Source organism: Sebastes fasciatus, chromosome 6 (assembly GCF_043250625.1).
Source record: "Sebastes fasciatus isolate fSebFas1 chromosome 6, fSebFas1.pri, whole genome shotgun sequence".
Taxonomy (NCBI): Eukaryota; Metazoa; Chordata; class Actinopteri; order Perciformes; family Sebastidae; genus Sebastes; species Sebastes fasciatus.
In genome coordinates this window covers 5,515,529-5,540,957 of record NC_133800.1, presented here as the reverse complement: position 1 = coordinate 5,540,957, position 25,429 = coordinate 5,515,529, and the positions used below count along the sequence as shown (strand labels likewise).

Sequence of the window (25,429 nt, the reverse complement as noted above, 5' to 3'; positions counted from 1 at the left end):
AATCACGTTTCTTGTAAAACATTACCACGGTGCTGAAAAAGAGCTTTCCAAACCCAAATGTGGCAAATGGCCTCCTTAAGATTCTGTCAATACTCACTACGCACCTGTTAAAGTGTAAATCTTTGATTTCTAGCTTTGTTTTGCTTTCTGTTTCTGTGTGATTAGGCCCCTTATTACAGAGTTTGTCACAGGTGTTGCTGTGACGCGTGCCAGCATCGCTCATTGTCATGGAGACACATCGTCCACAAGCGCGTGGCGGGTTATCCTCGTTTATGAATGAGGGCGGACGCGCAGTACTTCAATCAATGCCACTAACGTCTCGGCTCATTTCTCTCTCCTCCTCTTCGTCCTCCTGCGGGTTCTCTCCTCTTCCTCATCCTGCCGGTGTAGGATAACAGTAGCTTTGCTAATGCACACAGAGTAATCCAGCTATTGGCCATACTTCGCTGAAGGTCTTATTTGGATTATGCTGTTTACACGTATCTTTGATACTGTGTACTTTGAGTCTCACTGTCGCCATAAATAAACCAATTATTGGAGTATCGCCGTCCACTCTTCCTCATTTGACTGAGTAGTGGTTACAGTACCTGTAACAAATATGAAATAAGTAAGAGGCATGCACTGTAATCTGTAAACATTCTGGCAATTTTACTTTTTGGCTTCGTGTTTGAAAAGAAGTTATTTTTTCATAAAAGACTTAAGACCACATTCTCTAAATGTCTTAAGTGAGTCTAAACACGGTTACATTGTCAGTAAAGGCACGCACGCGATTCCAACTTTCTTAATTAGCTATAATGAGTATGAAGACGCTACACCTTGATTAAGGTCATTCGGAAGCTCCAGATTTAACTCTGAGGGTACACTTTTGCAAGCTACACAAGCCAAGTATGTCCGATGATGTATTTAGCAACCGTGTCTCCCAGAAATTATATTTAGAATACTAATTTGCAGCAGCAAATACATTGCATCGCCCATGGATTGTTGTTTTTTATTAACATAATTAGGAAATGTTTTTAATGAATGCATCCGTAAAAATGTTCTTAAAGAACTGGACAACATTCACCGATAATGTAGTTTTCATCTGCTTTCCCGCCAACATCTGCTCTTGCAATACAATATCCACCTATAGCGGGTAAAGCCTAATTAATGTTTTTGTGCTTATGTTTAGGCATGTATAACCCTACACATGTACATCACTGCAGCAAGAGAAGAAGTTAAACCACTGGAGGTCAGCAAAAAACAAGATTTTCAAAGACTGCGGTATTGGTTAAATAGTAAAACTAGGGCTGTCAAAGTTAACATGATAATAACGCGTTAACGCAAATTTGTTTTAAAGCCACTAGTTTCTTTAATGCATTAACGCAACTTATGATTTTTGGGTTGTAGTGGGCTCAGTTTTAAAGCTAGAGTGAAGATACTGGTATCATAAGAAACTAGAAAAGCCTAAAGAATCCATTGGTACAAACCATGTCATACTAGTCTGTCGCAAAAGGGGTCCTTTGACCTCTGACCTCAAGATATGTGAATGACACTGACAGCTGTTGTTGCCTGTTGGGCTTCAGTTTGCCATGTTATGATTTGAGCATATTTTTTACGCTAAATGCAGTACCTGTGAGAATTTTTGCACAATACTTATTGTTTTGAATTGTTAATTGATTCCCAGTAATAAAAAGCGAGCATATTTGCCCACTCCCATGTTGATAAAAGTATTAAATACTTGACAAATCTCCCTTTAAAGTACATTTTGAACAGATAAAAAAATGTGCTACTAATTTGCGATTGATCGCAATCAAATATTTTAATCGATTGACAGCCCTAAGTAAAATAGATAAAGTGACCTGACGCACGAGACAGAACACGTCTGTCATTGCTAACACTTAACTGAGACTTCTATCCTTCCCCAACGTTAACCAAAATGATTTTGTCACCTGCACTACCTAACCACACGAGAGACTCGGTATGTGACCCTTGGTCTCCGTGTTAAAGTCCTGTGCTTCGTATGGCCTCCTCTCTAGTATGACGTGGGGTATAAATGTATTATGTATTTGAAAACATATTTCCAATTAATATAACCCAGCCAACTATTGCCTGATTTCTCATGCCAAATAGCAAATGTTGTGTAATGGTGATGAGTCCACGTGAAGCTTTTCCAGAACGGAGTCAAACAGCTGTTACTGTAACAGATAGATGAAGCCAACAGTTTTACAGATTCCAGGTCTGAAATGGGGTTTATATTAACACGAGTAATTGTTGCCATTTATGACAGTAGAAAGTAATTACGATACCTTAATTTGATTAAGAAATTAAAAGAGTGTGTTGTTTCCATACTGCAGTAACAGCAGGAAATAAAAACCAACAATGCGTCAGTTCTACAAGGCCATCTCGTCGCACACAGATCCATGTTGTTTGAATAGAGCTCCTTGTGTACAGTATATACAACTGTGTCTTTATCGATCCCTGCTGAAATAGGCCAGCAGCGGTTTGAAGTGCTTGTAACTGGGCATTTAACATAAGAATAAAAGGGCATTTTAACTGTGTTTGAAGTCATCATTAGCTTAATTCATCTAGAGCCTGGTTACCTGTGTAGCAGTCTGATCTCGGTAACCTCAGTTTGCATATGTGTTAATTTATTCACTTAACATTTGAGTGTCATAAAATGTAGCCTCTTGCAGTGTGCCTCTGTTAATTCTTATACTGTAGTGTGTGTGTGTGTGTGTGTGTGTGTGTGTGGTTGTTGCCAGCGCTCTAACACAGCCCCTGTGAAAAGAGCAGCGATGCATTTTATTCCAGAAGGGGGGCAACGCTCTGACCCCAGAGGGGAGCCGAGGCAGTGCAGGGTCAATCGAGATGTACCACCTCAGCTGCACAATCTGACAGACCTAATGAAGCTATTTGTAATGGTATTCTCTCCCTTCAGCCACGGCCCTGTTATCTGTGACCAGGCAAGCTCGCTGGAGCAAGGGCTGAGGCCAGCTCATCACTATACACCGTTCTCTCAGTGTCTGCTGGGCGCTGAACAAATGATCACATTAGGCTGACTGGATCGCGGCGGTGACATTAAGACTGTGTGTTACAATACCAGATCGACATTTTTGTAAAGAACATCGCTGTCAGCGTTATAATCAACACATCTATTCCTCCAGTCGGGAGTTTGGTAAATAACACCATATGGTGCATTCATTAAATCCAAACAAACAAAGTTAGATGTCTTGTAAAGAAATATTTTTCATTTTGGTTAATAAGCTTATTTGTTTTCTTGCTCAGAGTTAGATGAGAAGACTGATGTCTCATGTCTGTACAATAAATATGAAGCCACAGTGAGCAGCTGATTAGCTTAGTTTAGTGCAAAGACTGAAAACGTTGATATGGTAGCACACAAGTAATAGTGGATTTCTCTGTTTAACATTTGAAGCCAAATAGTCTCTTAAGTACTTTATTATAGTTATTAACACACCAGGCTATTAAATGTTCCTGTTGTCTGTTTTCATCACCACTGACAGTTATTAAAGAGGTCAGTATGGGCTGCTTATTTTCTCAGCCCAGTCAGCTCATTGTACTTTTCTAAAAATCACAGGACACGTTGAATGTCAACGTTTCTAAACCTAAAATGCATTTCATATCAGCCTCTGATCACGCTTGCAGAAACACAAAATGCCACGTGGTTAACGTTGTAAAATGATTGGTTATGTTTAGGTAACAAAAATTGCTTGGTTACGGTTAAAAAAAAAGATCATATGTCATTGTGTTAAAATAATAATGTAACAGCGTAATGTAACAACCGTAACAACATAACTAGTATAAATAAATAACACCGCCCTTAGCAGACTTTCTTAAATTACGTTACAAGCATAACAAGCGTAACAACGTTACGTAACAACTGTAAACTCAATGTTTATTTTTGGTGTCACACAGGACATGAACAGTGGTCTCCTGGGTTAAAGTCCTGTGTTTGTTTTTTCACATTAAACTCGGTGAAATCACAGTTGAGTTCGACCAAAGCTCACTTTATGATTGTTGGAAAGAGTAACGACTACGGTTTAGGTGAGTTTATTTTGTTTCTGTCCAGTTTGAATGAAGTGTTTTACGATGCTCCGCTACGTACAGCTGATCTCAACATAAACAAAAATACACGTGGATGATGGCGCAAGCTGAACGGAGAGGGGGGCGGAGGTCTGCGCTCTCCGCCATTCTAGTTATACCATGTAACTTTCAATAACGGTCGCTAGATATACGTCACTGGCTCTGCGTGTCGCTCGTTGTACTACATCACTTGCTCTGACCGAATGCAATTTGCATTGACATGGGAATCTGTGCATTTTGTTGTGTAACTGCGCTCTTTGTTGATTGCGATAGCCTATTTATCTAACATTTTATCTTTGGTAAATTGATGCAGATATGAAGCTTTGTATGCTTAAGACGTGTTTGCGATTCTATTTCTATCATGTAATAGTTTTACGGTTTTACACGGGTTTCTGGCAAGGTTGTGATTTGGGCTGTTTTTTTTTAATTGGGCGGGTTTTAAGTTGTGATTGGGCTGGAAACTGTCAATCTGATCTGGCAACACTGAATGCAAAAACGTTGACATGCAACGTGTCCTTGGTTTGCAGAAATGTACAATATCAATATTTTTTCCTGACGACTTGGCTGATTTTCAACATTATCTGCTTTTCAGTAACACATCTCTAGCAAAGTCATCTCCGCTGCGAACCCTCTGCCCACTGCAATCACTACTCACTGTCACAGTAAATAAAAGAACTTAAACAGGGCGATTGCACATCAATAATCTCCTATTTGGTAGTTACAAAGCTTACAATATGCCCAAAATATAATTATTAGGTAAAATGTAATGTTTAAGTCCTCTGTTGCTTTGAAAGGACATTTTATCTCTCAAGAATATGATTTAATATTTAATAGCTTTGAATTTTCTTGCTTAGGAAGTATTGATTCACATCAACATATCAACAACCCCCGACCCCTTAGGGGGTAGTTTGTGATATGAATGTTTGTGTGTTCCCAATATTCAGTTCTTTATTTCCTGTGAGGTCCGTGCCCACCTTCACGAGGCTCTGCACATCTCTGAGATTAATTGCAGTTCCCAAATCGCCTGCCTGCTCCGCCCCATCATAGCCGAGAAAGCACTGTTTAATCACCCAGATAGTGCCGGGAGATTCTTCCGGGCTTTGCGCAGATTAAGAGGACATTACCTAGAAATGAGGGAGAGAAAATGGTCTATGGGTTTTTAAATACTCACTGGAGAGCCTCGGTTTTATGGTCTTTTATTTTGGCAGTTTTCCTTTTGCCTATATTTGTCCGTGGACGGCATACTCCGTATTCAAGCTTTTACACACCCTGACACCTGTGGGCTGCTCCGGAGAAGATGCACTTGTGCTTTAGAGACCAGGTTAGGTGCCTTGCTCAGAGGAGTTGTTTGGACAGGAGAGTGTTGCAGTAAAAAAGCTGCACTCTGGGCCTTCATCTCACACGGTCGAGAACCCCCGCCAAAGTACAGCAAGATGTTTTTGATCTTCCACACCGACAAATTCCCCGAAACACATTTTCTTTTTTTTTTTCTGACATTCTTTTGCCGCATCGATTTGTTTTTGTTGAGGACTGTTAAATATAGGATGTATTTCTGTCATGCACCGATGCTGAAGGTTTTTTTGTTTTTTTTCGGAGCGCTCGAGGTAACTTCAGGTCTTTCCCATCAATGTCAGTGGGTGTCGGCAGCAGAAATTACGCCTGCCTGCCTCTCTCTCACTCTTACTGACTTCTCTTTGCCTCTCGATCCCTCCTCTCTTTTATGGCCCGTTGTTTGTCAGCGTTGATGCATGTTTGTCACATGATGCCTATCACGCAGCAGTGGCCAGTTCTCCATCCGGCCCCGATAAAGCTGCAAAACACCAGCCAGAGAGCACAACAAAAGGAAGGATGCAAATCTTTCACAAAGGGCATTTTTTTGGATTCATCACTGTGACTCTGGTAAACACCATCAACAATAGGCTTTTTCTAAACAAAATGGCCGGCAGTAGCTCTTCAGCAGAAAAGAGTTGTTGTTGTTTTTTTCCAGAATAGTTAATGATTCAGTTGGGTAAACAAGGATTTAATTGTCTCTCGGCGTGCAAAAGCCCTGACATTTGATGTTAAATTATAGCTATAAAACTCTGGGCAACACTGAGGTGCATCTCAGTGCCAAGCTGGCATCAACTGTTGGACCTATTCAATCTAAATGTGGACTGGATGGAGGTAAGGCACGGTCACGCTGATCTGAGACATCTCAAGACGAGAAGAGCATATTTGTTTTAATTGTACTATTTTAACTGGAGGTTTATGATTTCATCTCACAGACGTGACAAAACTGTAGTTTACTCAGAGAGAGAATCGGTCGTTTTTATTCCTGAAAAACTCACACATCACCTTTGTTTGACAGCAGTGACATTTAGATTCAGCAGGTTAGATTGATTCGAGGCATGACTCTGCACGCTTGCTCTCAAAGTTAAAAGGGGAGTAGAGGCAGGGTTTTGGGTTTGAGGCGTTTTCATCACTAGTGGAAGGAGCAGAGCAGAGCAGAGCAGAGCAGGGCTGTGCTGAAGAGTGAGGGGTGATGGATTGAGGCTCCCTGTCTGGCAGAGTGACGGCTCAGAGACAGCGTGTGTTACCCTTCCATCAGCCCCGCTCTTTTCTCATCGGGGTCTTCGTACTTCCTGCCGCGGCCCCAGCATGCACATCAAGAGAGAATATCGATACAGTATAAATGAGAAGGTCTCTCCGGTTCTCCACATTTTCCATCTCTCCCTCCGTCACCTTCCACCTCTGTGGAGTGAAACTGATGATAGGAGCACAGGTGAAGCAGGATGAGGCGGCGGTGGTTGACACAAATACTTTATAAAGCATCTCTCCTCAAGCCTTCACCCAGAGGAGTGAAATTTGCAGCTAGAAATGGTTGGAATTGTATCTTTAACTCACAGTTTTGGACAGTGGGGGAGAAGTAACTAAGTGCGTTTACTAAGGAACAGTGTGTAGCATTTAGGGGGATCTATTGGAAGAAATGGAATATAATCTTAATGTTTTCTTTAGTGTATAATTACCTGAAAATAACAATCGTCTAACCTTAGAATGAGACCGTCACATCTATGTACGGAGCGGGTCCTCTTCACAGAGTCAGCTGCCATGTTTCTACAGTATCCGTAGTAGAACGGACAAACCAGCTCTAGTTAGGGCCATTCGTGTTTTCATGTTTTCGCCTCGGCCACCGGGAGAAGTTTCAGTTGGTTGCAATCCGCAACCTCACCGCTAGATTACACCAAATCCTACACACTGCTACTTGTACTTCCATTTCCATTTAATGCCCCTTTTATACTTCTAATCCACTACAGCTGGAAATATTGTTCTTTTTACTCCACTACATTTATCTGACAGCTTTACTTACTAGTTACTTTTTAACTAGTAGCTTATCAGTTGTTAGCAGTTCCACCAGAAAGAGTATCTGCCTACCAGCATTTTACAGCTCACTTAATAACATATTATATCTTGTTTGTTTAATCCATACAACATACTGTGTGAACGTGTGAAAACAGGAATGTTTCGGTCTATTTCTTGTTTTTAGAGTTTGGTCTTTGTGCCAAGACCTGCGGCGCCGGAATGAGTTTTGGAATGTGGGGGGGTCATCCAGTTTTGGATGACGTAATACAGTGTTTCCCACAGGATAACGAGAGACTGTGGTGGGCGTGCTCCCCGCAAGAAAATGTTGCACATTTTAAAGTTAAAAGCATCAATGCGGTAGACTTTGAGAGCAAAATTAAGAGGCCAGATCTATGAAAAAACAATTGAATCATAAACACACTAGTTGTATATGAATGGTGATGACACGGCCCACGCAACAAACATGGTAAACAAGACAGGATCTGTGTTTCAAGATGGGTGGGTTGTTGACATCCCTGCAGACCCCCGCCGCTCTGCACTGCTCTCATACGGCAGTTACAGCTGATAACGCCGTCCCGACCGACAGCGTCGTTGCAGAAGCGTAGTGCCAACCTGTCTGTCAGCACTGTTCTTGTTATTTTCACTGTTAGCTTTTATTTGAGTAAAGGAAGTACAAGTACAACTGGTATTCGAGCAGCCATGATTCCATCGTGTCTAAAATGTCACTGTCCAACACATCCTGCTCAAAAGTCTCTGTTTCAGCGGGTCTTCATATCGGCCACCACACAGCATGTGATAATTGTGGTCCCAGCTATATTAAAATGATGCAAAATGAAAGCGCACATTTTCCTTTTGAACTCTTCCTTCGATGAGAATTTTTTATTATTGCATCGAATTACTCCCACGAAACTATGCAGAAGTCAAATAATTGAATCCCAGACTATGCGGTTGTATGTCTGGAAGTGGTATGAGTGGGTTTTTCTTTCTGCAGGAATGAAAGGTGGTTGTGGGTTAGCGGTGTAATCATACGTGACTAAAAAATAGACCAGGGCCCCTCGTGAGACGTGTGTAGCCGTTACTTTGGTATGTTCTTCTCGTCTCCAGTGGCAAGTTTCACTCCAGTTGAGCCGCCTTTCCGTTCCCAGTTCAGGAAATTGGGCCTTATACTTGCTTCTAAAAATAGCCGCTTTATTTTACCAGAAATGTGGCGGTGGCCAATTACATTTGGCTGAATTCCCTCCCTGCCCCGGGGGGAAAGTGCAGCCGTTGCAAGAGCCAAACCGTCCCTCGGTCGCTGTTAGAGGCTTCCACTGATTAGTAATTGCGTTCTCAGTCCAGAGCTTTCTGAAGTCTGTTAGATGTAGATGTTATATTTTGAGATGCAATTACAGCTTCCCTTTTTTGGGGGACAGAAGTTAATTATCGAGGCTGACTTGATGACGGGAGATGTAACTGTCAGTGTCGGCAACAGTGGTGACCTTCATGCTAGAAGTCCGCACCACACACGCTCGCTGTTTTCAAGCTTCACTTCACATGAATGGCCGCGTTGTTGTTGTGTTTTTTCACCAGTTAAATGCAATTAGACTTCGGATTGTCAACAATTAATCAGTTGTTCTCCCCTGGAGTTTTTATCCACTCGCTACTGGTCACAGTATGTCCTTCTTGATTACACAGTAATGGGCATAAACAAAGTGTTTATTGTTGTGTAATGAACTGTGGCTCATAGCGAAAAAACAAGAAAGGGAAAGCATCTCGGTCACCTTTAATTCAGTGTTGTTAGCAGGGATGTAGTGCATCGCTTAAACACACCGGGAGTTGATTTCCAGTCTTTTTCACTTGCACAATATCTTTAATCAAACATTTTAAGACTGACATAAATGTTAATAGCTTAACCCCTTATCGTTCCACCCTCTCTTACTAGAGGGGTAGCGGTGGGGGGGACAGGGGATGTGCAGGGGGAGACAAATAGTCAACAGTGTATGTCACATAGAAGTGGTGTACATCATCTGAAAGCTGGGAACCTGAAGATTAATTTGAGATGCAGCTCAGCACTGTCTGTCAAGTTATTCTAGTCATTAACAAGAAATAAAAATGAATTAATAAATGAATTAATCAATTTAAATAAATTGTGAAAGCGTATAAGAGCATAGAACATGATGATATATGTTTGTGATGGCTATTCACATGCTCTATTATGTTTCATAAATTGTTGCAGCAATTTTGGGGTTGATACCATATGTTGTACATATTTGGTGCTAAATTTAACCATTTTATACCACTGGTGAATTGAAAAAAATGATCATTATTCCCTCCAAAATACCAAGTTAAGTAACCAAGACCTTGAGGAACACCATAGAAAAAGCGATTGTGTGATTTGGTATCAAAAACTTTTCACATTTGGAGATTTCTGCAAGAATTGCATTTTTCGGCGATTGGATGGCAAACTCTTCTGTTCTGGAAACTGCTCAGAAAGCCCCTTATTGTCAATCTACCAAAGTCATTCATCCTCTGAATGCTCTAGGTCTCTAGTTTGTGGCTGTAAAGTTTCATGAGGCTGTGATTATCCTAGAGGTCACCACAGGTCATTTTATACAGTGAGGTCAAGTTTAAAAAAAATGGTCTCACTATTACTGAAATGTTTACTATGGGGACTAACATCATCACACATACAGTTGGGCTCATTAGATCCACAAGAGTCTCAGCTTTACAGTCAAACACAATTTATGTAATTCCAAGACTGTTTATGGACCCCAGTATGCAGAAATATTCAAACACCATTTTTAGAATAGGCAAAAATAACACATTTATACTGCATGCAAAAAACTGCAGGTAATTATCATAAAGTGGGCATGTCTGTAAAGGGGAGACTCGTGGGTACCCATAGAACCCATTTTCATTCACATATCTTGAGGTCAGAGGTCAAACGACCCCTTTGAAAATGGCCATGTCAGTTTTTCTTAGGCTTTTGTAGTTTCATATGATACCAGTATCTTCACTCTAGCTTGAAAACGGAGCCCACAACAACCTCTGAAAGAGAGAGTAACAGAGACTTAAGGGGTTGATTTCCAGCCCTTTTCACTTCCAGAACGTCTTTTCTCAAACATTTTAAGAATGACATAAAATGTTAATAGCTTAAAGCCTCTGTGTATAGGATTTTAAGTCCGGCTCCATTAAGGGAAATGTCCATAAATTAATGCTTTTCTGACAGTGTAATCCATTTCTGTCCATATCAGTGTTTGCATTGTGATGACTTCAGTTCATGGTTTAACCACTTTTTAAAAAAAATATATTCAGTTATGAGAGTGTGACTTGATTGGCGTGACAGTGCTTCTCCTCACCACCGCTGCAAATAGAGGCAGCTGATAACATCCCAGAACAATGTTTGATCTCGTCACGGCTTTGACACCTCCAACACACGCACACACACACACACACACACACACACACACACCTGCCTCCGTCTCTTCCCATCTCACCGTCCCTCTCTCCCACTTCTCATCCTCTGATACCCCAGATAAAGTATTCCGCTGTCTTTGTGGATGCCGATGAGAGGCGAGAGTTTCGGCAGGCTGCGGCGGTACCCATTACATAATTGACGATCGCAGGGTTGAGGCTGTCCGTCATGCGCAAATCCCAGCACGGATCTTTTATTCAAAGCAGCAGCGCGTAAAAAAAAAAACTCCTTCTCCTCAGCCAGTGCTCTGGTGTTCCATCAGGGAGACTGATCCTCCATATGGTTGGTACGACGCTGAGGGTGATGGGGTTGAATTCACAATCACCAGCCCTGGGGTGGACCTGCACACACACACACACACACACCTTAAAGAGTTCCAAGAATCTATACTCTGTGCTTTAATCAATCATCACCTGAATCTTATCACTCAATCCTACTAAAACCGAGATTATCCGATACGTCAGAGTGTTATCATTCAAGGGGCTTTACGTTACCTACCATTCATCAAACTGTGACAGGATTTGTTTTGGGATGCTGCTATTAATCATTCTGAAGGAAGAGGTGTCGGCTTTTTTTCAACAAAGATTGGATGACTTCATTTGTAATCTACTTTCAACAGCAGAACATTATGTTCTTTATGTGGGACATTATGATGACTGATTTCCTGACTGTGCAGACAGTAAACAGAGAAGCAGAGACTCGTAGAGTTACAGATATTACTACTGTCTACTACTCTTGTTTCTTCTACTACCTCTAACGATGATATATATCAATGTTAGATACAACATTACAAGTTAGAGCTTTTGTCCCTCAGCTGACAGAGTTCTATCTCTGTGTCAGAGGAGACATGAGTGGACTCGAGCAGCAAACTGAGACGGTTCAGGTGGTAACAGATTTCTCAGTGTGCCAGAGGTCTTATTAACCCCTCTGCTCTGTTCGGGGCGGCAGCTCCTGCTGAGTCAAGATGCACAGAGGCAGAAAGGTAGCTCTGTGTACGGCAGGTTATTGCTTTTTACTGCTCTCTCAGGGCACAAGCAGACAGAATGGAGATGGGCTGGAATGAATTAGCCCACATTAAACAGAGGTAGTAAAACTCAGGGCATTCTTAGTTGGGGGTATTCGCTTCTGTCTGTGGAAATGGGTGTGTTGTCATCAGCATGATAATCAAATACCTTGTGATTAGAACAGATATAAAATATGTATGGATGTATGTTTTGTGTTGTTAATTGATTTCCAACAATAAATATATATATATATATTTGCATAAAGCGTGTTTGCCCACTCCCATGTTGATAAGAGTATTAAATACTTGACAAATCTCCCTTTAAGGTACATTTTGAACAGATAAAAAATGTGCGATTGATTTGCAATTAATCGTGAATAACTATGGTCAATCGTGCGATTAATAACAATTAAATATTTTAATCGATTGACAGCCCTACTTTTATCGTCTCGCTGGTACTTGTAGCAGTACTTCCCCACCAATGCAGCCACTTGTTTGTTTTTTTTGTTTTTTTTAAACGCAGTAGTGTTTCCAGTCGGAAACAAACTGCATGAAGATGGAGGTTTATTGTAAGTTTAATTGTGGGCTTGCAGATGGTTAATGGGTGAAATGGACTGTGTAACATCACATGTAATTGACTTTATATAGCGAAATAATGCCAACATTCATCACTCTCCAGCTGCTCTCGAGACAGTAACCTCATTGGCTGAGTTAAACCTCAGTGGGTGTGGCCAAAGAAACATCACAATTTAACTGAGAGCTAATTGACAAAGTTGAATAGCAAAGAAGTCACTGTTTTCCCCCTGTTCATGCATTATCATCAGTGCTTGAAGTGGAAAATAATAAGTGCCAGTACTCTCTTATTCACATGTTGGCGTGTGTATCAGCCGGTATCAGCAATCTCTTGCAATTTATTCCTATTTATTCATTATTTCTTTAAGTATGTTATACTGTGTCAGTCATAATCAGCTGTGGTTTTATTGTTATATCATTATACTTGGGCTATGCATCTTCTATAGTAGGCCTATAATACTCCAATAATAAACCAACTGGAACATTATAGGGTTATTTGTATATTTGCCCATAGTGTTAATAGTTAAAGTGCTTTCCTGTGTTATTTGTAGCCTATAGTCGGGTATCATTCAGGTTTTAGGAGCAGTGTCTCAGTCAGGATGCTCCTACTTATTATGCAGCAGGATAAAGAGACACATTCTGAATTTCTACAGTGAATAAAAGATACTAAATGGTAAATGGATTTGCATTTATATAGCGCTTTTCTAGTTTTCCGACCACTCAAAGCACTTTACGCTACATGTCAGCATTCACCCATTCACACACACATTCATACACTGATGGCAGAGGCTGCCATGCAAGGTGCCAACTTTGCCCCATCAGGATTTAATCTAAATACTCATTTACACCCACCGATGGCTCAGCCTTCGGGAGCAATTTAGGGTTAAGTGTCTTGCTCAAGACACATCGCATCGGCATGTGACTGGAGGAACCGGGTATGCTCTAACCTCTGAGCCATAGCCGCCCGCTACTAGGAGATATTGGGTTTGGGGATCCTCCCCCAAGAAAATGTGAAGGTTTTTTACTTAAAATTATGCAATTCTACATCATTTTGGACCATTATTATCACTAGTTAAATGATTATTTTATTATTTACACATCTCACAGCCTTCATCTGAAATGTTTGCCCTAAAAGAGCAGAGAGAACCTGATATGGAGAAAGCAGAGAAGAGAACCGGCAGCTTGTGAGAAATAAACATCCGAAGTTAGACATAACTATAACACAAGTAAGATGGCCCACTTGGAGCACTGATTATCACGGTATCAATGATTGTGGGAAGTTGCAAGCTAACTAACTAGTTTACCTGAATAGCTGCAGGCTAGTATGGCTAGTTTGTGCTGAGGTATTATATGACAAGACTGCATTCTTTCAGCGAGTACAGTAGCAAGAGGATGCATAACTGAATCTCCAATCTGCCACTAGCTTCACATCATTCTCTGTTAAAAGTTAAGCCACAATTAATGGCCTTCGGGCTATCTGTAACTCAGTTTCCCTCACTTAAAAATATCCACCTCCAGACGACCGGCTTCAGTTGAACAATTTAACAAGCTAATGGCTTTCTGCAGGCATTTTCAAACCATTGTGGTTGGCTTAATCAAGGCTGCATGCACCACTGTGGGATGTGATTCTACTCTAAACAGAGACGGGGGTTTCTTTTGTTTCACAGTTTTCTCAAAAGACAATTGGTACGAATAACATCAATATTTTTTTCTCTTTGGAGAATCTATTATCAGCTATAGAGTCACAAGGTCAAGGAGTGCAGCGGGGGCAGGATGGTCATCATTAGGTGATGACATCAAGGCCGTGGCTTGTGGGTTGCATTACTGATCACAGTCTGTGCGTAATGAATCTGTAACAAATTCAAAGTAACCTGCTGAAATATGTAAGAAAACCTAAAACTGTGCACAGTCCAAAGAACAAACAAGCCAATCAGTTTCTCCTCCTTCCCCTCGTACTCCTTCGAACTTCTCAGCGAGCTCTGTTACTTTGTTTTGGCAGGAGATTGTTCTCTCTTTGCCAGGGCATTTTTTTTCAATCACGCTTTCAATATTTACATCCTGAGAGGCGGTAAGTTCTGATGGGGGTAGAATCATTTCTTCCAGCCTGAAATGAAAGCAGCGTTAGCCAAGGTCAGCCCTCTAGGATGAGTGCACAGAGTTCTAAGACCCGCTCCACTCTTCTTTTTTCGTATGACGCAAGCCTGCCTCTTTGTCTGGACTAATGATGATGGACTGCAATTTTCTTTTGGAATATACAATTAGCTGCTGCTCTCTCTGCAAACACAGCCTGCACACACAGGAGGAGCATTTGCAGTACAACGTGTCTTAGCTCTGCTTTCAGACAAACAATTACCTGGAAATACGGGGCCGTCAGGGGATTCTGTCCTGTTGCAATAGGTTGCAACTTTTTTGGTTTTATTAGACTGTATACTGAGGAGAGATAGGAGAGAAGAACAAAGAACAAGAAGAGAGAGAATGGATGACATGGAATATGAGTCATATGTAAACCTGAGGCACAACAATACTATGTTGTGCATAGTGGGGCTTCATTATGGCTCGGTAGGCTAGTAGTATACATACTGAAGATGCCTTCAGCCCCTCTAGCCTTTGAGCACAACTCTGAATCCATTTTCTAAAATTCAACAGTGGATTCTTTTATAGGGTCAGTTCGACATTTTTGGAAATATGCTTATTTGTTTTCTTGCAGAGAGTCAGGTGAGGTGATTCACAAGCCAACTGCAGAGCATGGCAAGCAACCGCCACGACCGCTATGGTCACGGTTTTTTTTGTTTTTAGAATTCGCCAGTAGCGCGACGAGTTGCTGAGTGTCTATTCTGTGCTGAGCGCTGCACGACACGTTTAGTGTTTTTTTCTGGTCACCGAGAGACAAAAAATGACAACTTTGGGAAAACACTGCGCTCGTCACTGTCGCTTTTCACCCAGCCATCCAATCACAATAGAGAAGGGGCCGTACAAATACCACGAAGACCAACCGTCACATCCTACATGTAGGCTGCAAGTGCTGAACAACAACAACAATGGACGGGACATTAATACACATAGACCAGCGGGTCCGTCCTCTCTCCCTACGTACTTCAGCCTTCCCTTACTCCCTTACCTTGTGCCAACATTTTTACTTCTGTGGACATTCTGTATCATAGCAACCAGACACAACCAAAGTGTCTCAGCTTGCCCTTCTGTGTTCTATTTAATTATTTTTAAAATCAACAATATACATAATAATAGACTAACAATAAAGTTTAATTATATAGCACTAACATCTGGATAAATGAAGTAATTTGTAAAAAAAACAACAATTGTCACCACAGGGGAATTTCCTTCACTGCGACAACCCTAATTCACATATTTTCCAAAATGTCAAACTAGTTATTTAACCACCATGACCACAACCTTCCCCTAAGCTTAACCAAGTTGTTTTATGTGCCTAACTTTTAACAAAACCCTACTCTTAGAGGTGGCAAATCAGAAAATGGTCATGGGAATCATTTTATTAAAGTATTTTGTAATACAGTTTGTGTTTTCCAAGGCACTGACATGCTGACACTAGATCAGAAAACACTGTATGGGTCCTTTTGGAAAGCCATGTCAAACAACCCGATTTGTCATTTTGGTTGGAGGACTCGTTGGGAAATTAATCCACATGCACAGTAGTCTTACATAATTAATGCTTCCACTTACAGTTTAATTTTAACATTTAGCATTTAATTTACATAGTTGCCCAAAAAAATGAGGTTGCTCACTGCATCCACAGGTAACGTGCATCAACCCTGTCTCCTAAAAATGACGTTCCCATAAGGACTGTCCTTGACCAAAGAAATTCTTATTCAACTAACACTCGTATGATTTTTTCGACTACTCAATTATTTGATTTAAACAACAGATCTGTAAAACTGAGTCACACAAGAGATTCACTTTAAATCTTGTGTTTATCAGAGATGTGAATTACGAGAAATTTTGGCAAGGAAAAACTGGCATGGCCATATTCAAAGGGGTCCCTTGACCTCTGACCTCAAGATATGTGAATGAAAATGGGTTCTATGGGTACCCACGAGTCTCCCCTTTACAGACATGCCCACTTTATGATAATCACATGCAGTTTGGGGCACGTCATAGTCAAGTCAGCACACTACACCGTAGTTCTCCTGCACGCTTGGCAGTTGTTTTTTTTCTTTGACACACTGACAGCTGTTGTTGCCTGTTGGGATTGAGTTTGCCATGTTATGATTTGAGCATATTTTTTATGCTAAATGTAGTACCTGTGAGGGTTTCTGGACAATATTTGTCATTGTTTTGTGTTGTTAATTGATTTCCAATAATAAATATATACATTTGCATAAAGAAAGCATATTTGCCCACTCCCATGTTGATAACAGTATTAAATACTTGACAAATCTCCCTTTAAGGTACATTTTGAACAGATAAATCATGTTGACTACGATGAACTACTATGGATAATCGTGCGATTAATCCCAATTAAATATTTTAATCGATTGACAGCCCTCGCATGTGACATTAAATGTTTAAAGTAATGTTAAAATAAGTCAATGTTGACCTTTCATATCATACGGGACATATAACAGCCTCCTTGGTGAAAATGGTGTATTTTTTTGACCAATCCATCCATCCATCCATCTATAAGAAACTTATTTGTGATATGTCAAAAACAACCATAATCTTGGAGAAAATACGTTTCCCTCTAAACATAATTGACAATGCAGATTCGTTGTATGGGAACGTAATTTTATGGAGACCTGTATACACTCAGGACGTATGAAATGACACCTTTATGCATGCACTGACGCACACGAGCAATGTCTGCTTATCCACTTGGTCATTCATATGTGACTGCAGTTCTTCTGTGTGAGTGTGCCGAGGCACTGACAGCTGAGGAAAGACCTTCATCAGTGTAGCTTTCCCCAGACAGCCAGCCCTTCAGTCAGTCAGTCAGTCAGTCAGCGAGCTAACCCTCACTCTGCATTCATTATTAATCACAGAATTACACTGGGGCGCTCTCCAAACGACGTGGGTTGAAGGGGGACAAGTCTTGATAGAATATGCAATTGTCTGCATAATGCGCAGCAGGTGAGGTATCAGGCGCTGATATGAGGCGCAAATATTGCATGAGGGCTCTGCAGTTATTCCTGTCAAATGACGACGTGGCATCAGGGGCAGCGGTGAAGATTGTCAACACAGAACCAAGAGCAGAGAGATTGTATCTGACTGGGTGCTGTGTAAATAACCCTGATTGGTTGTGGGTATTGGGAGTATGACATTCTATCAGCTTGAGGCAGGCCACTGATTTTTTTATATCTTCATTTACCCACAGAAATGCTTTGTTGAACATTCTTTACGACAGTGGCTTGTTATCCACATCTTACTCCTCAGAGCTGCCCGACAAAGGTCTCTGAAGCATTATGACCTCCAATACTTGAGCAATGTGTCAGCAGCTCTGTGTCAGATTTGGCCATTTACCAACACCTCTTTAGCCACAGGAACCCTCGACTGCCACCCACAATCATCACGGTCTCCCGCTATTGACCTCTGATCAGCTCCACGGGATCAGCTGGGAGGTTAAGTGCCATTAGCTGAGGGTTGGCTGGAGCATTATTCATTAATTTCTCATCATCTCTGACAATCTCACCACTCCCAAACCAGCTCGTCGTGCCACTGTCGCGTCAAACCAAAGGAAAAACTCACTTACAAGAGCATTGCGTCACATTAAGTAGAATAAAATGTGTATTAATCAAAGCGCCGCGGTGAGCTGTGACCGCGCGGCAAGATAATCCCCATTCATGAGCGATGTAAGGACTCGTCCAGAGCCGGAGACAGAGAGAGACGAGGTGATAGCTAATGCGGCCGGGCTTAGCTTCACCTTTGATGTTTGTACCAGAAATCCAAGGTGCTCAGAGCCTATCTGTCCTTGAAGTGAACACAGCCTGGAATCCCCAGAGAGGGGGAGAGATATTCTAATCCCAGAGCCAGCTAAATCCTGGAGAGGAAAGTTGGCTTTGTATTGATTTTATTTTCTAACTCACTGTGGGTGTCTTCTGATCATAGTTAATGAAACATCGCAGGGCTTCACTACTCTGTGATGCATATTTGGCCTGAAGACAGAGCAGCATCTGGAGATGCTCATGTGGAGAGCTGACTGTAAATTAAAACTTAAAGCAGTGGTTCATGTTTCTGATTTTAAGCACAAATTCATGCAGTTTAAAATCAGTTGGCAATATTTGCTTCTTTAAAGGGACTCTTTGTAAGAATCAGAAATTGCTTGTTAACAGCGACTCCTGTGGCTGTTAAGTCAACGAAAGTCAGCGTCCTGTCGCGCTTGTGCTCGCTCTACATAGACATGAACGAGCATCGATCAAAACAGTGAGGCGACACACGTCAGCTAAAACCACAATATCACTCTATATTTCAGCTGCTTAGCAGTAATGTTAGCAGACCAGACGAAGGTCTCTCCATGAATCAATGCCGATACTGTTTTCCTGCTTCAGCCTCCCGACCGCGGCCGGAGGGAACAGGGGAGACGCCGGAGTTTTGGTCGGAGGCGATAACGTTTCTCGCTGCGGAGCCCCGTCACTTCACAAGACACGGGAAACCTCTGTTGGTCTGGAGGCGCTGCAGCAGTTATTTCTTCACAAACGTCCACTGTACATTCACTAGATATTCTCAGAGCTAAACTAACTCTTCTGAAGTGTGTAGTGTGCGTGCATGCACGTGAGAGGTGGCGCGAGCGAGAATGAGCGCGGTGTGTGAGTGAAAACATTTGAGGAGAGAAATAGGCATTACAGTAACAGAATATTGATTCATTGATCAGCGCTGCTCGTTTCACGAGTGATTGACAGCTGCTCAGAGACGGAAAGGCTTGAGCTCGGCTCTGATTGGTTGTTTTCCTCCGGTCTCTGAAATCTTGCAGATGCCATTAAAAGCACCGGAGGACACAGAGGCACATGATTGTTTTCAGATTACCTGTCTCATGCACTACTGTCAGGATATAGTGACCGTTTTATAAAAACAACTTTTTTTAATCATATTTGCTCCAATCCTACCTACCGCTGCTTTAAGTTTTCACAAGGATGTTGTCTTAGTAAAGGAAAAACTGTGATATAAATGTAAAAAATGATGTTAAAAATACAATAAATATTCACATTTCATCTACTCAAGTAACTTTTGCTCTGAAAAACATTTCAATCAAGAATCCGTCTGAACCGCAGTTCCATCTGTGCATAACAACTCACAATTTGAAATGAACTGCTGTTGAACTCATTTTGGGAATTGTAGTTTTTTAAATAAATATTCCACCAGAGCGAAGTGCTGCTTGAAGTATGAGGCAATTTTTAAGGAACCATTACATCCTATTAAACACCCATAGTCTTGAAATGAAAGTTGGGGAAGCGTGCATAAGGGCGCGTTTGATTTCATCATCAGTGACACCTTCAAGGGGTGCAGTCAATCCGGTGGTTTTGCTGCCAGGCTTTTGTTTCTTCAGCCATCAAAGGCGGCAGAGCCACTGGACAGGTTGGTGTGTATGGCAGAACGATTCATCCCATGGTATGAAGCATCAAAACCAATTTGCGCTGAAGTATTGGACACTGGTCTCTTTCGTTGTGTGTGCCTGTGATGTCTATATTTCTGAGGCGGTGCTGTGTGAATACTAAGGTCAGGCTGACATATTGGTTTGTTGAAAATATCGAGTAAGTGTTGCCTCATTATTAATAATCAAATATTGGCCAGACAAGAAGAATTGATAAGTAGACTTGTTCTTTATGTGAAGCTCCTAGCCTGAAATTATTCGTATTACTGCAGCAGCAGTAATAGCTATGTATCTCTTGTTGCATATAATTGCATATTTGTATAATTATCCTGGGTTTCCTTGGAGAATATTAATGTCTGGAGAAATATTGAGTGAATGTTTTTGGACATCAGCCAACACCACATGAAAATGCCTGTCTGGAAAATATGCATGTAGCAAGCCTAAGTTCCTTTACAGCAAAGGCTGTCCGGTTCATAAGGGGTCAGGAGTTCACTGATGTATTTTGGGGCTATTTTTGGGGCTTAATCTTTAACGTAATTAGTAAAATTTTGAAATCAATTCTGTAATGTAATTTGTAGCCAATGAAGGGTGGATGAATTAGGGGTGGTGTGATCACGCTTCCTTGAATCGTTAAGATCCTTGCTGCCACATTTTGGACCAACTAGAATCATGAGAGAACTTGAACATGACCAATCTAGAGTGAAGATACTAGCACCATATGATACTATAAAATCGAAGGAATCGATTGGTACCAACCATGTCATACCAGCTTGTCGCGAAGGAGGCTAAATAACGCTCCAAACTTATGCAAAATTTTAGCGAGGAAAAACTGTCATGGCCATTTTCAAATTGGGTCCCTTGACCTCTGACCTCAAGATATGTGAATTAAAAAGAAAATGGGTTCTCTGGGTACCCACGAGCTTCCCCTTTACAGACATGCCCACTTTATGATAATCACATGCAGTTTGGGGCAAGTCATAGTCAAGTCAGCACACTGACACACTGACAGCTGTTGTTGTCTGTTGGGCTGCAGTTTGCCATGTTATGATTTGAGCATATTTTTTATGCTAAATGCAGTACCTGTGAGGGTTTCTGGACAATATGTGTCATTGTTTTGTGATGTTAATTGATTTCCAATAATAAATATATACATACATTTGCATAAAGCAAGCATATTTGTCCACTCCCATGTTGATAAGAGTATTAAATATTTGACAAATTTCCCTTTAAGGTTCATTTTAATCGCGATTAAATATTGACTAGAAATGTACCTAGTACCAAAAGTGAGTCGGCCAGAGTCGACATGCTTGTAATGCATTTAAACCAAAAGCAGTAGTGGACCTAAAACGGATCCGGGTGGTACACCACCAGTGATTGGCAGCAGAGGATGAAGCATTACCAACAGCTAATGAGAGGATGCTATGGTTGAGAGTAGAGCACCAGCAGCAGATTACAGTTGTGAACCCACTATACTATATAGCTGTGTTTGTATTACATAAGAGCCCTATATTAACAAAGCACTGTCAGCAGGTTGCCTGAATCCTTATGTCCTTGTTTTTTTTCCACAGATCTCCCCTGGTGGACTGAACAAACGAGTTAACTCTAACAGAGCTACGCCTGTCCTCATTCTACTTGTGGTCTGACGGCACTCACCGACATCAAAGGTACACCCGCCTTTCTCTCTCCACCTCCGGCCTCCTTTAATCACTTTGTTCAGCTCATCATTGCAGTAATTACATTTCCTGACAGTTTTTTTTTTTTTTTGATTTGCAAATCCAAGACTTCACTTTCTCTGTCATCTCTCCTCGAGGGAGCTTCTCCTCTTTACTTCACTTCACTTCACTTTGTCGCCGAGGTGCCTTGTATGATTTCAATACATTCAGGAGCTTTTTTTTTTCCTCCAGGAAATTTGCTCTGATTTTAATAATTCTCACAGTTGAATCGGCTCAGGTAGAGGTAAAGCGGCCTTAGTTCTCTTCACAGTTTTTAGTAGTGTGTTTTAGAGCTGAACAGGAGAGGACGTTTGTTCTGGTCCACTTTCTAAAGACAGACTCGACTGTGTAATTGTGTGTTTGAAGTCTCTCACCTGTTGAAGATACAACCTGAGTCCCATAATTCAATTTGGATGTGCTGCAAAAGAGTTGCTCTTTTTTTGCATACCTTTGCTTTACTTTAAACTTGGAGACACTCTTTTCTCTCTTTAAGAAGTAGAACAGAGAGTATGTTACAGTATATATAGAAATAGTGACTATTATATAATAATGTCTATCCAAGTTTTGCTTTTAGCGTTTTCAAAGTCATCTCTTTGTTGCTTCTTTAATCATCTTCTCACAATCAAGAACCGACTTTTATCTCATAAATATCTAAATGCTACTTGACTTTCTTACTGTTGGCTGCTTATAACGTATGAACTGAAGCGTATTCTATAGTCCGTGATCAAGACGTGGGGTAAAACCTTCGAATGTAATGCAATGTTAAAATTTCAAAAGGAAGAGAAGGCATTTAGAACAGACTGCTGTTTGCAGAAGCTTGGCACGTCCCATATAGTATTCTGTAGCATGTTTCTGTAATGGTGAAGTATATGAGTATCTATTAGTCTTAATGGACTGTTCCATCTCTTCAAAGAGACTAACAAAGACATGTATTTGCATGTAAAAGTATGTTATGTATGTAGTTGTGTGTATGTGTGTGTCTCCGTCAGTGTTTTCCGGACTGAAATCCTCCACACAGCGAGGCGGTTCAAAGAAAAAGGATGAAATAAAATACGGAGGGTAAACAACAGCTATATTTCTTTTGTAGCTGTGGAAGTGATCAGCTATGGACTCCACACACCACTCACTAAGCTTTGCTTATCCTGGCATCATTCAGCAATATACCCCTCTGGGAATTAACGCTCACTTTAATGTTCCTCAAAGCAACAACGGCTGGAATCCTAAATTGGAAGGGAGGTTCATTCCTGGTGACAGCGCACTTCTTTTATTATGTGTTGCATGCTATCAGTCCAGTAGGGCCGGGACGATACACTTATCTCCTGATTCGATACTATCCCGATACTTGGGTGCCGATTCGTATTTTGATCTTTAAGTATTGCGATTTGATATTACAATTTATTGCCTTATATGTTAACATTTTTGTACACTAGACCATGGGAAAAAGTCAAATCATGCACTTATAGGGGACTTTTACTTTGGCGATATCTAAATTGATACAGTAAAAATGTTTGATTTTCAGCATGTACAGTATGTAGTCTGAGATGTCCTGAAGTCAAATATATCAGTCATTGTCAGGTATTATTTATTACATTTTTCCCAGCAACCCAAAAATCAAAGAATAAAGACATTTCCCTCACTAATTAGTGCTATGTTGTTTTGAATTGACACGTAATGTTTTATACTTCTGGTGAATATAATCCAGTCAATCTTATTTCTATATACAGTATGTATTTTGTATATAAAGTTCCCTTTGTTAAAACCTTATTTTGAAAACCGGACTTAGTCACACGTGTATACTTCCACTAACTTCGCCAAGTCCTTCTCCAGCTCTCCCGTCAGCTCCGATCTCTTTATACATCCATGGTCAGCTCCATTGGGGCCGTTTGAATGCATTTAACATAAATGTCAGTATATGGGTGCTCTACAGTTGTAGCGTTGGCTGACTTGACCACGGAGAAGCGAGCGACGTCTGACTTCACCGCACGTTACCGCAATACGTTTCCTGTCCATGACAGAGTTAGCATGCAGCTTCAGCCATCATGTCTAGCTCTGCTTTTCCTCCTTTTCCCCTTACAGTCCAGTGCTGCTTAGAATATCAAATATTTATTGGAAATGACAATCATTTTCCAGCAACCATTCATTACATGGTAGCCTGCCGAATATGATACGATGTTAGCTAATGCTCTCTGGTAAAGCTGCCATAAATTGTGCATAGTGTTTTATGGCATACAAACTGGCTTTCATGTTCTTGAGTAGCGCTTTTAAAGAGTCACAAAACTTCCAACTTGCTGTTTGTGAGCAGAAAATCCCAACACACCAGATTGTCACTATGATGAATCACTCAACTGTCAGTCACTCTCCATAAGAGCTTTGACGTATTCTCTTAAGAGCCTGAAATTACTGGCTCTGAAACGGCAGATTAAGGCAGAGCGACACCCCCTAATATCACCAATTTGCCCTCTGACTGTGTGAATGTATTATCATCAACAGCCAACAAGGCGGCTAGATTGAAGACTGCTCCCACCACCGCTTCCACTCACGCAGTAGGAAGAGGAGCAGGTGTTTTTAAGTACTCAACTGTGCCACTGAGAGCCGCATCCTCAGATGGGCATATGATGGGTTTAGACAAGGAATTAATTTGAGCTCCAATTACAGTCTCTGGAAAGGGGCAAATTGGCGGCGAGGGGGGAAGGAAGGACCCCTCCACCCACCTAGTCCCTAATCAGGTGAATGTTTCTAACTCAATATTGGGCACTGATGGTCACACTCAATTATCCTCATCCTTTCCCTCCCAATCTGTTCCCCCCATCCCCCTAATAACCCCATACTCAAACCCCTCAAGACACGCGCCACACGGCGCTTCTGCTCCGGGCGGCCTCCTCAGTGGCTGTAGTCCTCCTTTGTCTCTGCTTTGATTCCTGATATAAGTCTAAGCAATAGTTTTCATTTTGGGAAATATGCTTATTGGCTCTCTTGTTGAGAGTTGGAGGAGAATGTCGATACCACTCTCATATATGAAGCTACAGTCAACAGCAGGGTAACGTATGGGGCTGAAGAGTTAATTGAAATTTTATCGAAGTTGCAATATGGCCTACTGCAATTTTCAAATCACAGGAGGCGAAATGTGTGTCAAAATACCATTTTATATTAAATATTGTCGTGCTGCAGAGATGTCCTGACTTACACATCATATTCTAAAGGCTTAAGAAAACGTCTTTGTTTGGTACAGAAAACCACACCATAATCATTTAAATGTTTTTTAATGAAAATGAGAATAATGATGTAAAAATGATAATTCCCTCTAATATCGCAAATCATATCGCAATTGCAATATCAGTCAAAATAATCGCAAGTAGATATTTTTTCTTAGCATAAAGACTGGAGAAAGATAACTTGGCTCCATTCAAAGGTAACATAATCCACTCACCAGCACCTGTCACGCACTAAACATGTTATGTCTTGTTTGATTGATCTGTAGTCACTGCGTGCCGCAAAGAAATAGTCTGGTACATTGCCCCTCGTATAGCCATAAACGGTAATTTAATAAATGGCAAATTTTGTTACCTCCAGACAGACCTAGCCTAGCTGTTTAAGATAACCTAATCGACTGCTGACCATAGCTTTATATTTAGCGTACAGACATGACAGTGGTATCAATCTAACTCTTGGCAAATGATCTTATTTCCCAAAATGATTAACTATTTGCTTTA

The 25,429-nt window shown here is 41.1% G+C and overlaps 1 protein-coding gene across 8 annotated transcripts in view; it reads left to right on the top strand.

Annotated features, from left to right (window-relative positions):
• The window catches only part of arvcfb (ARVCF delta catenin family member b), a 299,063-nt gene that overhangs the window by 85,835 nt on the left and 187,799 nt on the right, over positions 1-25,429 (top strand). For all 8 annotated transcript variants that reach the window (XM_074637267.1, XM_074637273.1, XM_074637268.1 and 5 more), the window contains one exon: positions 21,576-21,671. The gene's annotated coding sequence lies outside the window, so the exon portion shown is untranslated. The remainder of the gene's footprint in view (positions 1-21,575; positions 21,672-25,429) is intronic.